Source organism: Arvicola amphibius, chromosome 5 (genome assembly GCF_903992535.2).
Source record: "Arvicola amphibius chromosome 5, mArvAmp1.2, whole genome shotgun sequence".
NCBI classification, from domain to species: domain Eukaryota; kingdom Metazoa; phylum Chordata; class Mammalia; order Rodentia; family Cricetidae; genus Arvicola; species Arvicola amphibius.
Genome location: NC_052051.1, coordinates 15,186,007 through 15,199,044, shown reverse-complemented (window position 1 = coordinate 15,199,044; position 13,038 = coordinate 15,186,007). Strand labels below are relative to the sequence as shown.

Genomic DNA, 13,038 nt, shown 5'->3' with positions numbered 1-13,038 from the left:
CCCTCTCGTCCCCTTCCTCAAATTATCTCCCAGATAAACTGCATGAACCAAACCCTTGTCTCAGGCCCTGCCTTCTATAGTATACAGGTTAAGGGCCCCACAAATGTCGGGCTCACCAGAGTGGACAGGCTGGTATTTGTAGGGACTCACTCTGGCTGCACCTAACAGCAAGAGGAGCAAAGAGCCAAGAGGGACCTTTAAGGGGACAGGGAGAGGGGGCTGGCAGTGGCAGTAACAGAAAGAATGGACTAGAGTGGGCTGGGCAGGCCACGGTGCTGCTGAGACCTGGCTGGGAGAGCCAGTCTTGTCCCATGCCAGCCTCCATCCCAGCCTGGCCCCGGAGACCTGCTGCAGAGGCTATTTTTAGAGAGCTGGGTGTTTGCTCGGAGGATTTGAGGCCCGGCTTTATTTTTAACTTAATTCCTATGGCAGGGCATGACTTCTCTGAACTAAGGAAGGGAAGTGGAAGCCCAGCTTTGGAAACCCAGCATGGCAAAAGACAAAACGACACGTGGAGCAAAAGGAAGCCTGAAGTCGGAGCCAGCTGGTTTCATCAACTCCACCACCTGGGTGTCAGGGAGGCAGGAGGGTGATGAAAACTGCCTTGGCCTCTACTCCCTGAGCACCCAAAGGACTCCATGGCCACGCAGAGACTCCCACAGCACCCCTACCTCTTGTCATCCTGCTATCACCCCATGAGGCAGGACTGGGGTTGCCCCATTTTACAGACAACGTGGGTGAGGTGAGGGGCAGGATAGGAACCTAGTTCCTCAGTATTCCTAGCTTATGCTGCCACCAGTTCCGCCAGACTGAGCATGGCCAGGCAGTCAACACTGGCCCACAACCACAGGGCAACCCTGATGCCTAAAAGCTGAGAGGCTGTCTCCTCTGCAGGGTGAGTGGACTCGAGGCCTTGATGGGGCTGCTGTCTGGTGGGTGTCCACTGCTTTCATCAGCTGTGAGAGGTGTGTGGCTAAGATCTCTCCGTGAAAATGGTGTAGATGAGGGCTCTCAGCATGGAGCCTGACTGTGGGCTCCCCCACTTTATAAAGAGATAGGTAGTATCCTGGATTTGTCACGTGACTGGACACCTTCCAGGTCCTTTTCTCTCCTGCCCTCCAGCTTATAGGGGACACATAGGGAAGGAAGGTTACAGAGGGGCCCTACAATCAGTACGTAGGACTGCAGGCCAAGCCTCCAGACCCTGACCGTGACCTTGAGTTCTTGGGTTTTCCTCTTGTGACAGCCACAGCGCCTTCATCTACACTCCTAATTCCAGCGTTCTGGCATCTGGCTCCTTCCAGTGCTGACCCCTAAGTCCCTGGAGCTCAGCTGAGGTGCCAGAGTCAGGCCAAACATGGCCTCCCCTGGAAATAGGGAAGGGCCCTTTTCTCCTGAAGGTACAGACTGCCTGCCTGTCCATTCTCTGACATTTCTATCAGGCTAAAAAATAAGGTAGAAAGGCCCTTTGGCTGTCTAGAAGCCCAGTTCATCGGGCCGGGGGTAGGGAGGCAAAGTCTCTCTTTCCACTACACAGGCCCCCAGTCCTTGGTCTGTTAGAACCATTTATGTGCCCAGAACCAACTGAAGCTTCACGAAGGCACCCCCCTTCTGCTCGCCACCTCGGCCCTATCCGCTTAGACCTAGCATGCCACACACCCTGCCCAGGCCCTTACTCCTCCCCAGCCTAGCACACCACACACCCTGCTCAGGCCCCTAACCCTTCCCAGGTCTCAGCTTCCCCATTGTGAACCCAGAACCCTGGGCTTCATTTCTTTGAGGACAGATTCAAACTGGATGTTTGCCTGGGTTCTCTGCTCACCAAACTTGGAAGGTCTCCTAATTCTCTTAGCCTCAAAGCCACAGCTGCCTCATGTATCCCACAGGAGTCCCACCCTGACAACTCAGGACATTCCACCCACCATCATCTTCAGTCTCTCTGGGCGGCAGAGGGAGTTTGTCCATCTGGTGAGTCACAACGGAAGGACTCAGGGAATGGAAGGGCTCTGAGCTGGAACCTATCCGCCATTCCAGCCCATTTCTGGGGCAGCTGACACTTGACTGATGGAACCTTCGAAGTACCAGGAATGTCAGAGACAAGCCACAGGGAAGACGCCACGCAGCTGTCTGTGGGGGTGTTGGAAGTGGTCCTGAGAGCATGACACGCGGTCATGTCCTCAAATAACTGACAAAGAAGCTAAAGGAGAAATGCATGGTGTTGGCACTGAGGACAGGGGGAGGGGTCCATCTGGTGAGAGCTCCTTGGAGATTCGGGCCAGGGGGGCGGGGGATTCTGAGGGCAAACACACAGTGCTTGGCCCCAGAAAGTCTTCCTTTGGCACATAACCCACCCCTGCAACAATTGTTCTAAAACTATCTGTGAGATGTCAAATGACTGAAAGACACGAAATGCTCAACATCCTCAGGCCTCAGAGAAATGCAAATCAAAACAACTCTGAGATTCTATCTTACACCTGTCAGAATGGCCAAGATCAAAAACACCGATGATAGCTTATACTGGAGAGAGTGTGGGGTAAAGGGAACACTCCTCCATTGCTGGTGGGAGTGAAAACTGGTACAGCCCCTTTAGATGTCAGTATAGAGATTTCTCAGAAAATTAGAAAACAACCTTCCTCAAGACCCAGCAATACTACTTTTGGGTATATATCCAAAAGATACTCAATCATTCCACAAGGACATGTGTCCAACTATGTTCATAGCAGCATTATTCGTAATAGCCAGAACCTTGAAACAACCTAGATACCCCTCAACTGAAGAATGTAAAAAGAAAATGTGGTACATTTACACAATGGAATACTACACAGTGATAAAAAAAAATGACATTTTGAAATTTGCAGGCAAATGGATGGATCTAGGAAAAAACATATTGCGTGAGATAACCCAGACCCAGAAAGACAAATGTAATATGTACTCACTCATAAGTGGCTTTTAGACATAAAGCAAAGAATAGCCAACCTACAGTTCACAACCCCAGAGAACCTAGACAACAAAGAGGACCCTAAGGCAATATCTCCTGAGTCAATTAGGAGTGTGAGGGTCATGGGGGGAAGGTAGAGGGGAAGAAAGGAGGAAGGGAGGGGAGCAGACAAAAATGTATAACTCGATAAAACCAATTTTAAAAAGAAAACAAGTACTTGTGAGATGTACAGGAGTGATGGCCACTGGAGAGGGATGGTCCAGGAGTGTGTCTGCGTGTGACACCTACTCCATGGTGCCATGGACCGCACCAGGAGAGCCCACTGAGGGGGCTATCAGAAGGTAACCCCTTGTGGAGACTTGGGTGAGGCAGCACTATACCCAGGGTCCACCATGGATTTTGTGTTGTTGTTGAAGACAGAGTCTTCTGCAGCCAAGGCTGGCCTCCAACACACTCTGCAGCTGAGGATGACCTTGAACTTTCTGCTCAGACCTCCCAAGTGCTGCAATTGCAGGCCTGTGCCACGTTGTGCTGGGAACTGAATCAGGGCCTTCATGCATGCCAGACAAGCCCTATACCAACACAGTAGCTCGGGTCCAAAGATGCTAACTAAATGGATATTCCTGAGATGAGAGATTCATGAGCACACGTTTTACCTAACTCCCGTTATAGTTTCGAATTATAACTGCTCTGTTGCACCTCTGAGAGTTGCTGAAAAATCTCCTGCTGCACCTAACTTAGAAATTAACCTTTATTGTAGGTTCTTACATAGGGAAAGTGTTAGTGTATAAGGGTCCAGTACTGTGAATGTTTGTTGCTACACCTTAGAGCATCTCCCATGGGTAAGTGGGACATACACAGTTACGATGAGCCCTAAGGATGTTTGACCATCTCTGGGAAGTTTCCTGGCTGGACCATTCCCTTAACCAGCTGCTGTGAGCAAGGAGATGGGTCTTGCAGTGCTCACCACAGCCTCGTTTGTGGCCATGCAGACATTAAATGTTTTCAGGCACTGTGAAGAAATAAATCATGGTACCAGCAAATTACTGAGGGTGGATGTCATATAGGTCCTGGAAAACTCTCAGAACATTATGAAGGCAACTGCAGTTATGAAAAACAGAACAAAACAAGAGCAGAGAGATAAATGGAAAAATTTTCCCAGTGAACTCTTGACAATGGTCCCTTTGGAGGCAGCTAGGGTAGGAGGGATTTTTAATTTTTTTTTTTATTCTGCCCTTCCTTAAATGTTATTGAGTGTGCTGTAGAACGATGTTTAAGATGGGAAAAGAGGGGTGGAAAAGCAGCCTCATCAGTAAAGGGCCTGCCATGTATATACAAGAACCCGAGGGACATTTACGGCACCTGCATGTAAGCCAGGCGTGGTACCCAGCACCTGCGTAAGTGAGGACTCCTCCCACGTGAATGTGAGCACTGTGGGTGTGAACACTGAGGATGTGAGCACCGTGGCTGTGAGCACCGTGGCTGTGAGCAGCGTGGCTGTGAGCACCGTGGCTGTGAGCAGCGTGGCGTTTGGTTGAAGATGTGTTTTGTTTCTCCCTTCTGCTTCAGTTTCTCTTCTCTTACCACATCCTTCAGGATGATTCCTCCCCCCTCTTAGTTTTGGGACTAAGTTCTCTGATCCATCATGCAAAGAACTTAAGATTTCATTATGTGGCTTCATGGGAAACAATATGAAGTGTATAGACCCTCTTAGTAAGAGTTCATGCCAGAGAAGTTGCTCCTGAATCTATTTTAGATAAAAGTTACCAGAAAGGTAGAAATCAGGAGAAAGAACATACAGTTAACATACAAGTTAAACAGCAGCATAAGAAATCCAGCTGAGCCCGGCGGTGGTGGCGCACGCCTTTAATCCCAGCACTCAGGAGGCAGAGGCAGGCGGATCCCTGTGAGTTTGGTCTACATGGTGAGTTCCAAGACAGCTAAAGCTACATAGTGAGACCCTGTCTCAAAAAAAACAAAAGACAAAAAAACAGAGTTTTTGATTAGACAATGTTTTCTCAGGTAGCAAAAGAAAAAAAAAAAGCTGACATCATAAAAGTTAAAAACTTGAGTGCTTCAAAGGGCACTATCACTAAAGTAAGAACTCTGTACACTAATTTTAAAAATTAGAGAAAAATAAAGACAAAATGGAAAGAGTCGAGCTTGTGGCACACACTGGTGACACCCGGTGACTTTATAAGCAAGGTCACAAATTCAAGACCACCCTGGGCGACTTAGTGAGGTCTCGGTACAAAATCAAATAAAGAAAAGGCTGGGAGTGTAGCTAGCTCAGTGGCGGAATGTAGTGACGAGGCTGTAGGCAGGCCTGCTTTTCATCCCTCCCGGCTCCCGCATAGCTAGCTTAGCCCCGGAAATAACAACACACAAACTGTATTCATTTAAACATTGCTTGGCCCATTAGCTTCAGCCTCTTACTGGCTAACTCTCACATTTTGATTAACCCTGCACCACGAGGGGTGGCTTATTGGGAAGATTCTAGCCTACGTCCATCTTGGGTCGGAGCTTCATTGCATCAGCCTAATTTCCCTTCTTCCCAGCATTCTGTTCTGTCTATTCCACCCCCCCTAAGGGCTGGCCTATCAAATGGACCAAGGCAGTTTCTTTATTAACCAATGAAATCAACACAAACAGAAGACTCTCCCACATCAGCAGAACACTGGCCTAGCAGGGGCCAAGCCCGGGGTTCCAGGGTAGGGGCAGGGAACAATCCACAGAATGGGAGAAATATTTGAAAATCATGAAATTGTGTCTGATGAGGGCTTATGTTCAGACTCTATAAAAACCTTTACAGCTTAATTAAAAAGAAAAGGCACAGACAGATGTGCTGACACAGTCTGTGATGGCCGCACCCTGAAGGCTGAAGTGGGAAGTTTAAAGTTCAAGGCCAACCCCAGAGCTGTAGAGCAAGATCCGGTCTCAAAAAGTCAGGGTTGGGGGTGGGGAGAGAACTCATCTAAAAATGGAGAAATAGATATCTCTTCAAAGAAAATATACAAAGAGCGAAGGAGCTCCAGAAAGTTGACCAGCCTCCTCAGTCATCCCAGGGATGCTAATCAAAACCATGCTGACCCATCTCATCTGTGCAAACCAGATATGAAGCGCGCTGGCTAAAACTGGGGAAAAAAAAATCACCCACACAGAATCAGGACTGATCATAAGCCTACCAACAGCATTGGAGCTATGCAGGCAATGCTCTTGCATTTACTTTTCGTCATGTTTCTTTATTTGTTTTCCAGGCATGTGTGCAGGGTGGGGGCATGTTGCTACAGCGCATGTGTGGAGCTCAGTGGACAGCTCGAAGGAGTCGGGCTTCTCCTCCCACCACGTGGGTCTCAGGGATCCAACTCAGGTCGTCGGGCCTGGTGAGCCATCTCGGCAGCCCAAATGCCATGGCTTTTTAGAGGAGCATTTTCGAGTACTTGGAGGTGAATTATCTCATGGCATGCAGAGTGTAGACAATTTCAGGAAAACACAAAACGACAGGTATAAAAGAGGAGGTAACATGGCAACACCACTAATGATTGGCAAATTTGGTTAAAGAAGAAATGATTGCTCAATACACTAGACTATTTTATATTTTTTTTTCATAATAAAAAAATCTAAAGAGGAAAAATCTTATGGGAAAATACATACTTCCAGTTTTTCTTGGAAAACAAGAACTAGACTGGAGTGTAGCTCAGTTGGTGGAATTCTTGCCTAGTGTGGTTGGTAGTTTGAGAGAAAGTGGCTCCCAAGGGGAATGGACCTTTTAGGAGGTGTGGCCTTGTTGCAGGAAGTGTGTCACTGTGGGGGTGTTCTTTGGGGTTTCCTATGCAGTCAAGCTACACTCAGGGTTGAATCAGTTCTCTTCCTGTTGCCTTCAGATCAAGATGTAGAACTCTCAGCTCCTTCTCCAGCACTATGCCTGCCTGCCTGCCATGATGACAACGGACTGAATCTCTGAACTGAGCCACCCCTATGAAATATTTTCCTATGTAAGAGTTGCTGTGGTCATGGAGTCTTTCACAGCAACAGAAACCCTAATTAAGGTACCTGCTGAGCCACTCATCAGCCCAAATGCCACTGCTTTTTAGAAGTGCATTTGAAATGCTTCGAGATGAATTATCTTGTGATATCTAGAGTGTAGACAATTTCAGAAAAACAAACAAGAAAATACATGTATAAAAGATGAAGCAGCATGGTAATGTGGGTAATGACTGGCAAGTCTAATTAAAAAATGGTTCTACACTAGACTGTAGAAATTTACTACATTAGATTATTTTATATAGTTTTTTTCATAACAAAAAATCTAAAGAGGAAAATTTTTATGTCAAAATACAATTGTCCAGTTTTTCTGGAGGAAAAAAAAATCAAGAGCTGAGCTGGGGTGTAGCTCAACTGGCGGAATGCTCACCTAGCAAGCACAAAGCCATGTACTAAATAAACTGGGTATGGTAGCAGACACTGTAGCTCCAGAAGGAGACAGGAGGATCAACACTTCAAGATCCTCCTCAGCTACATAAAGTTTGAGGCCAGCCTGGGCTCCACGAGACCTTGTCTCAGAAAAAAATAAATAAATAAAAATTAAGAACTGTGCTATTATTGTCAGTAAGCCTACAGACTGAGCTAGGCGAAGTCAGGCCTCGTAAGGGGACTTTAAGAGGCAAGGTTCCTATTCCTAGCCAGTCAAAACGTATCACCTCCATGATATCTGCACACACAGCACCAGGCGTCTACTGTCTCTCCCTCTTCCTGGCATTCAGCACCCATCCTAACCTGGCCTGATCCAGCTGCCTGGCAGGCTTCGATCTCTAGCCCCCTCAGGACTCACCCCTTCCTGCATTCTCATTCCTTGGGGTACACCTCTATGTCCTCTACCTAGGATGACATTTGTCTTTCCACCTGAGAACTCCCAGGCAGAGGTGGCCACCTGCAGAGCCACCTGCTGGGTGCTCTCCCTCATCACCCACGCCCCCCCCCCCCCCCCCCCGCCCCTGCTGGCAGCTGCTCTTGTCTTCGCTACCCAACTCCCATCCTGCCCCGAGTCAGCTCCTTCCCTCCTTTGGCCCAGCACCACCCAAGTCCAATCCCAGACTTCACCTGTGCACTGTGACTCCCTAGAGGATGATGACCTTGGCCGCTCACTGCATCCCTGTATCCCCGTTGAGGCAGCACAAGCCGTGCTCAGAACAGAGACAAACCAAATGCCATGGCGGAAAATAAAGAGGAGCACTCCAGGTCCTGTAAGCTTCCACTCCCACTGTGAGACTCAGGTGCGGTAGTCTACTTGTGCTAAACCCAGATTCAAAAGTGGGCCAACTGATGCCACAGCCCAAACGCCTAACCACTGCACACAGTAACTCAGTCTCTAACGACCCTCGAAGCCAGCACCCATAGGATATCCCAAAGGGCCATTTGAGGAGGTGATGGAGGCAGGGAGTGGGACAAGGGACAGAACCAGTTCAGGGATGAATATCACTCTGGTAAAAATTCTGAGCTGTTGGGAAGTTCATCGTGCAGGGGCGTGCATGGATCCCTGGGCAGTGCTCAACAAAAGACTCCTGTAGCATGATTAATAAAAACCCAGAGACCAATATTGGGGTTCAACCTGAAGATCAGAAAAGCAAAGCAGCCAAGCCACTAGAGAGCTCTTACATCTATGAAATCTTCAGACTGAAAGAGAGCGAGTTCCTGTCTCATCTGCCTTATATTCCTCTCTGGTGCTGGGATTAAAGGTGTGTGCCACCACTGCCTGGCCTGTATGGCTGACTAGTGTGGCTGTTTTGTCTATCTTCAGGCAAGCTTTATTTATTAAATTAGAAATTAAATATCACTACAGACTCCACTGTAACCCTTGTAAAAGCTATGTGGTGGAGAGAGATCAGCCTTTTGTGAGAAAGGAGGGAATGGGTGCTGGAAAGAAACCAGCAGCAGGCAGCCAGAGTCCTCCCTCAGCCACTGCCTGTGCTCCCCCCAGAGAGAGCCATGAATTGGGATGTGGGAGGGTGTATCAACCAGAGAAGCTAAGACACCTCCTAACCTCCCTCCACCGCCCAGATCCATGACCTTAAAAGGAGGTACAGAAAGAGCTCTTGGCCACAAAATGCAAAAGGCCTAGATACCTTGGTGGTTGTGGGCATGATGTCATACTTTCTGTGCCTCAGTTTCCCCAGGTGGTCAAAGAACTGGCTAGATTACCTCTAAGGGGCAGAAGGGTTCTAAGACTCTTTTGTTGGGCCCCTAGCAGTGGGACCAGGACCTGTCCCTAATACATGAGCTGGCTCTTTGGAGCCCACTCCCTATGGTGGGATGCCTTGCTCAGCCTTGATGCAGGGCAGAGGAGCTTGGTCCTGCCTCAACTTGATATATCATGCTTTGTTGATTCCCGTGGGCGGCCTTACCCCATCTGAATGGAGATGGAGGAGGAGTGGATGGGGGGGGCAGTAGGAGGTGGGGGGATGGGAGGAGAGGAGGAAGGGTAAAACTATGGTTGGTATGTAAAATTTAAAATGATAAATTAAAAAAAACAAAAAACATGATGTAAAGAAGCCACATACATACATACATATATACATACATACATACATAATTACGTTTTCTTCTAGGAACCACTTTTTAAAAAGTAAAAGGAAACAGGTAAAATTCATATCAAAAGTCTATTTCCCCTTAACACAAGATATCTAAAATACAACCATTTCAACATGTAATCAGTATTACGTATGCACAAGTGTGTGCACCATCTACACATGTGCACATGCATGTGGATGCCAGGAATCAATCTCAGGTTAGTCCCTCAGGAGCTGCCCACCATGTCTTTTGAGACAGGATCTGTTACTGGGACCTTGGGCTCACTGATTAGCTGGGTGGCTGGCCAAAGAGCCCCAGAGATTAGACTTTCTCCACCTCCCCAGTGCTGGGATTATAAATTCATGTAAATATGAAGTATGTGTATGTGTATGTGTCTGTCTGTCTGTGTTTTATGTGTGCATGTGTGTCTATATATATATGTGTTAGTGTGTGTGTGTGTGTGTGCTTTATGTATATCTGTGGGGGTGGTATATTGTGTGTCTATGTGTTTCTGTATGTGTGTGTCTGTAGGTGTATGTCTGTGTGTGTGTTTGTGTATCTGTGTGTCTGTGTGTATATGTGTATGTATATGTATGTGTGTCTGTATATGTATATGTATGTGTGTGTTTGTGTGTGCATGTGTCTGTGTGTATATGTATGTCTGTGTGTGTGTGTGCGCGCGTGCATATGTGTGTGCTGGAGATCAAACTCAGCTCTTCGTGTTTGCGCAGCAAGTACTTTATCAACTGAACCATATTCCTAGTCTTTAATAATTTATATTTTTTAAAATTTTAACAACTTACTTTGCCTTCTTTCTGCATTAAGTCTCTAAAATCTGGTGTAGATTTTCCACTTGTCAGTTGAGACTAAATGCATCTCATGGGCCCCACAGCCCATGACAAGAGTATAGCACACTGAGCAAGGAGGGGCTAGAATCTTTTTCTGTTCATTGCCCATCCTAAAGGGGTGAGATGTGTGGGTTTCCTTCCTTTGCCTGGGAGAGATGTCCTGGTTAGGGATGCTGAGCTGATGGGTATATACAAGTCCAGAGTCCAGAACTAGATGCTACAGAGGACAAAAGCCCAGCCCTCCTGAGCCCCAGGAGGCTGTTGGTTGCTGGGGCTGCTTCCTGTCTCTCTGCATCACCAAAGCCCCAGGGAGTGGGAAGCCTTCAAGGAAGATGCTGCAATCCTGTGTTTGCTCCTAACCCAAAGACTCCCTTAATTGGAAATTCTGCTGGGCTTGAATTGGAGCCCGAGCCGCTCCCATTCAGGGTCTCAGCTGCCTATTCTCTACTGCGTCCAGCTCTCTCCAGAGCTTCCTGTACACAGCCAGCATAGCTGTAAATAGGAGAGGCTAGGTACCAGTTTCTCATCCCAGAAGCACAGGCTAGCTGCAGGGCCTGGGGACCTCCTCGGTGACAGTGCCACGCATTCAGATGCAAGGGTGCTTGCAAGGACAAGGGCAGGGGAAGTAAGAAAGCAGACAGGAGTATCTCTGCTCCACAGGGAGAGTTTAGGGAAAGTGCTCATTACCCAGCATCCTCTGCTTTGTCTTTAAAACTGGTAATGCCTTCCACTGCTTACAGCTCCGTACCAATCAGTAGGTCCTCTCCTCCTAACTCCTCTCTGCCCTATGAGGCATGAAGATCCCACAGAGTGGGGAAGGTCACACAGCTGGTACAAGGGGCAGGGCATCATCTCAAGGTCTTCTGAACCTGTTTGTATTCTGCCCACAGATGATCTGAATAGCCCTGGCTCCCACCTGGCACAATCATTAGAGGGACTGAGAAATGATTGGGATTGGGGTGCATGGTGGGAAATTCCCAAAGAAGCAATAAAGAAACTATGTTAAAAATATTTTTTTTTAAAAAAAAAAAAAAAGGAAGGAAGGAACAAACGAATGAATGGAGAAAGGAAGAAAAAAGAAGGGAAGAAAGGAAAGAAGGAAGGAAGGAAAAAGAGGAAGGGAGGGAGAGGGAAGGGAGGAAGGAAGAATGAATGAATATGGGCATTTGTAGGAAAACTAGCAAAATTCAAATGACTTCTACAGTTTTAGTGGATGATAATGTGCTGGTGCATGTCTGTGTTCATGCAGATATACACACATGCATGCAGATGCATACACCCATGTGTGCACGTGTGCAGAAGTCAGCAGCTATCAGATGTTGCTTTTCAGCCATCAACTGCTTGGCTGACCAGTAAGCCCCATGAGTGCACCTGTCTCCACCTCCCCAACAGTGAGAGTACAAGGACATCATCATATCTAGCTTGTTCGTTTGGGGTTTTTGTTTGTTTGTTTGTTTTGTTTTATTGTGGGTTCTGGAGATGAAACTCCCATTCTTATGCCCAGTCAAGCACTTCACTCACTGAGCTAACCCTATACCTCTGGTCTGATAAATGCACTGTAATACTCTGAGAAGCCAGCTCTGGAGATCAGTTGGTAGGATATGGGAGCTTGTTGCACCTCACAATTTCATTTTATTAAGATTTGTAATTATATGTGGGAGGGGTGTGTGTATGTTTGCTGACTTGAGGAGAGGACATGAGATTCCCTGGGGCTGGAATTACAGGAGGTTATGTTCCTGCCTGATCTGAGTGCTGGGAACCAGACATGGGTGCTGGGAACTGAACTCTGGTCCTCAGCAAGAACTGAGCCACTGAGCCACCTCTTCAACCCCCTCATCACAACTTTTCTATAAACTTAAAATTATCCCAACATGAAAGTTTGTTTTTTCCGCAAGGTCTCCCTTTACTTCATAACAGTGTTCGTGGTTGGACAAAAAATTGTATGGTCAGCTGCTCATAGGGCTGATCTGCCTCAGTCTGTCTGTGAGGCTATAACATAATACCTCAGACTGCACAGTTTATAGCCACAAGAAGTTATTGCTCACCATTCTGAAGATGGACAAGTTGAAACAAGTCCAGCAATAGATAAGGCCATTCTCTTTTATAATGGCAGCTTGTACACTCTAGCCTTTGAAGGAGATACAGGCTGGATCATGTGATGTTAGAGGCAAACGAGAGGTGGAGAACTCAGTCAGAAAGTGACTGTCACATAAACATGTGGGTCTAAGTTTGAGCTTCAGCACCCATGTAAAAAGTCAGGCATGATGGTTCATGTTTATGATCCAAGCACTGGGGAGATGACATCAGGAGGATCCCTGGAACTCTCTGGGCAGCCAGCAAGCTCTGGCGCCTAGTGGGAAATCCTGTTCTAAGAGGCGAGGAGAATGCATTGGTGGATGGGGGGGGGGGGGGGATAAGCGGTCAAACAGACGTGTGAGTAGTTGGATCAGTGGTTGTGTAGATGATTAGGCAGCCAGAGGAGTGAAAAGGAGTGGAGAAATCACTGTGTGGTTGTGTAGATAGATGGATGCGTGCTCAGGTAGATATTAAAAAGATTGCATGACCGGAAGTGGTTGGATGGATGGAGGCTCTCAGTGTTAGAGGGGCTGTGAAGGGATTGGAGGGATGTCTGGGTGGGTGATTGCTTGGTTTGGTGAAGATGAATGGATGGATGGATGGATGGAT

The 13,038-nt window shown here is 47.4% G+C and overlaps 1 protein-coding gene across 1 annotated transcript in view; it reads right to left on the bottom strand.

Moving 5' to 3' along the window:
* Nucleotides 1-13,038, bottom strand: part of Jph2 (junctophilin 2) — a 59,968-nt gene that overhangs the window by 24,540 nt on the left and 22,390 nt on the right. The gene's annotated exons all lie outside the window — the stretch shown is intronic.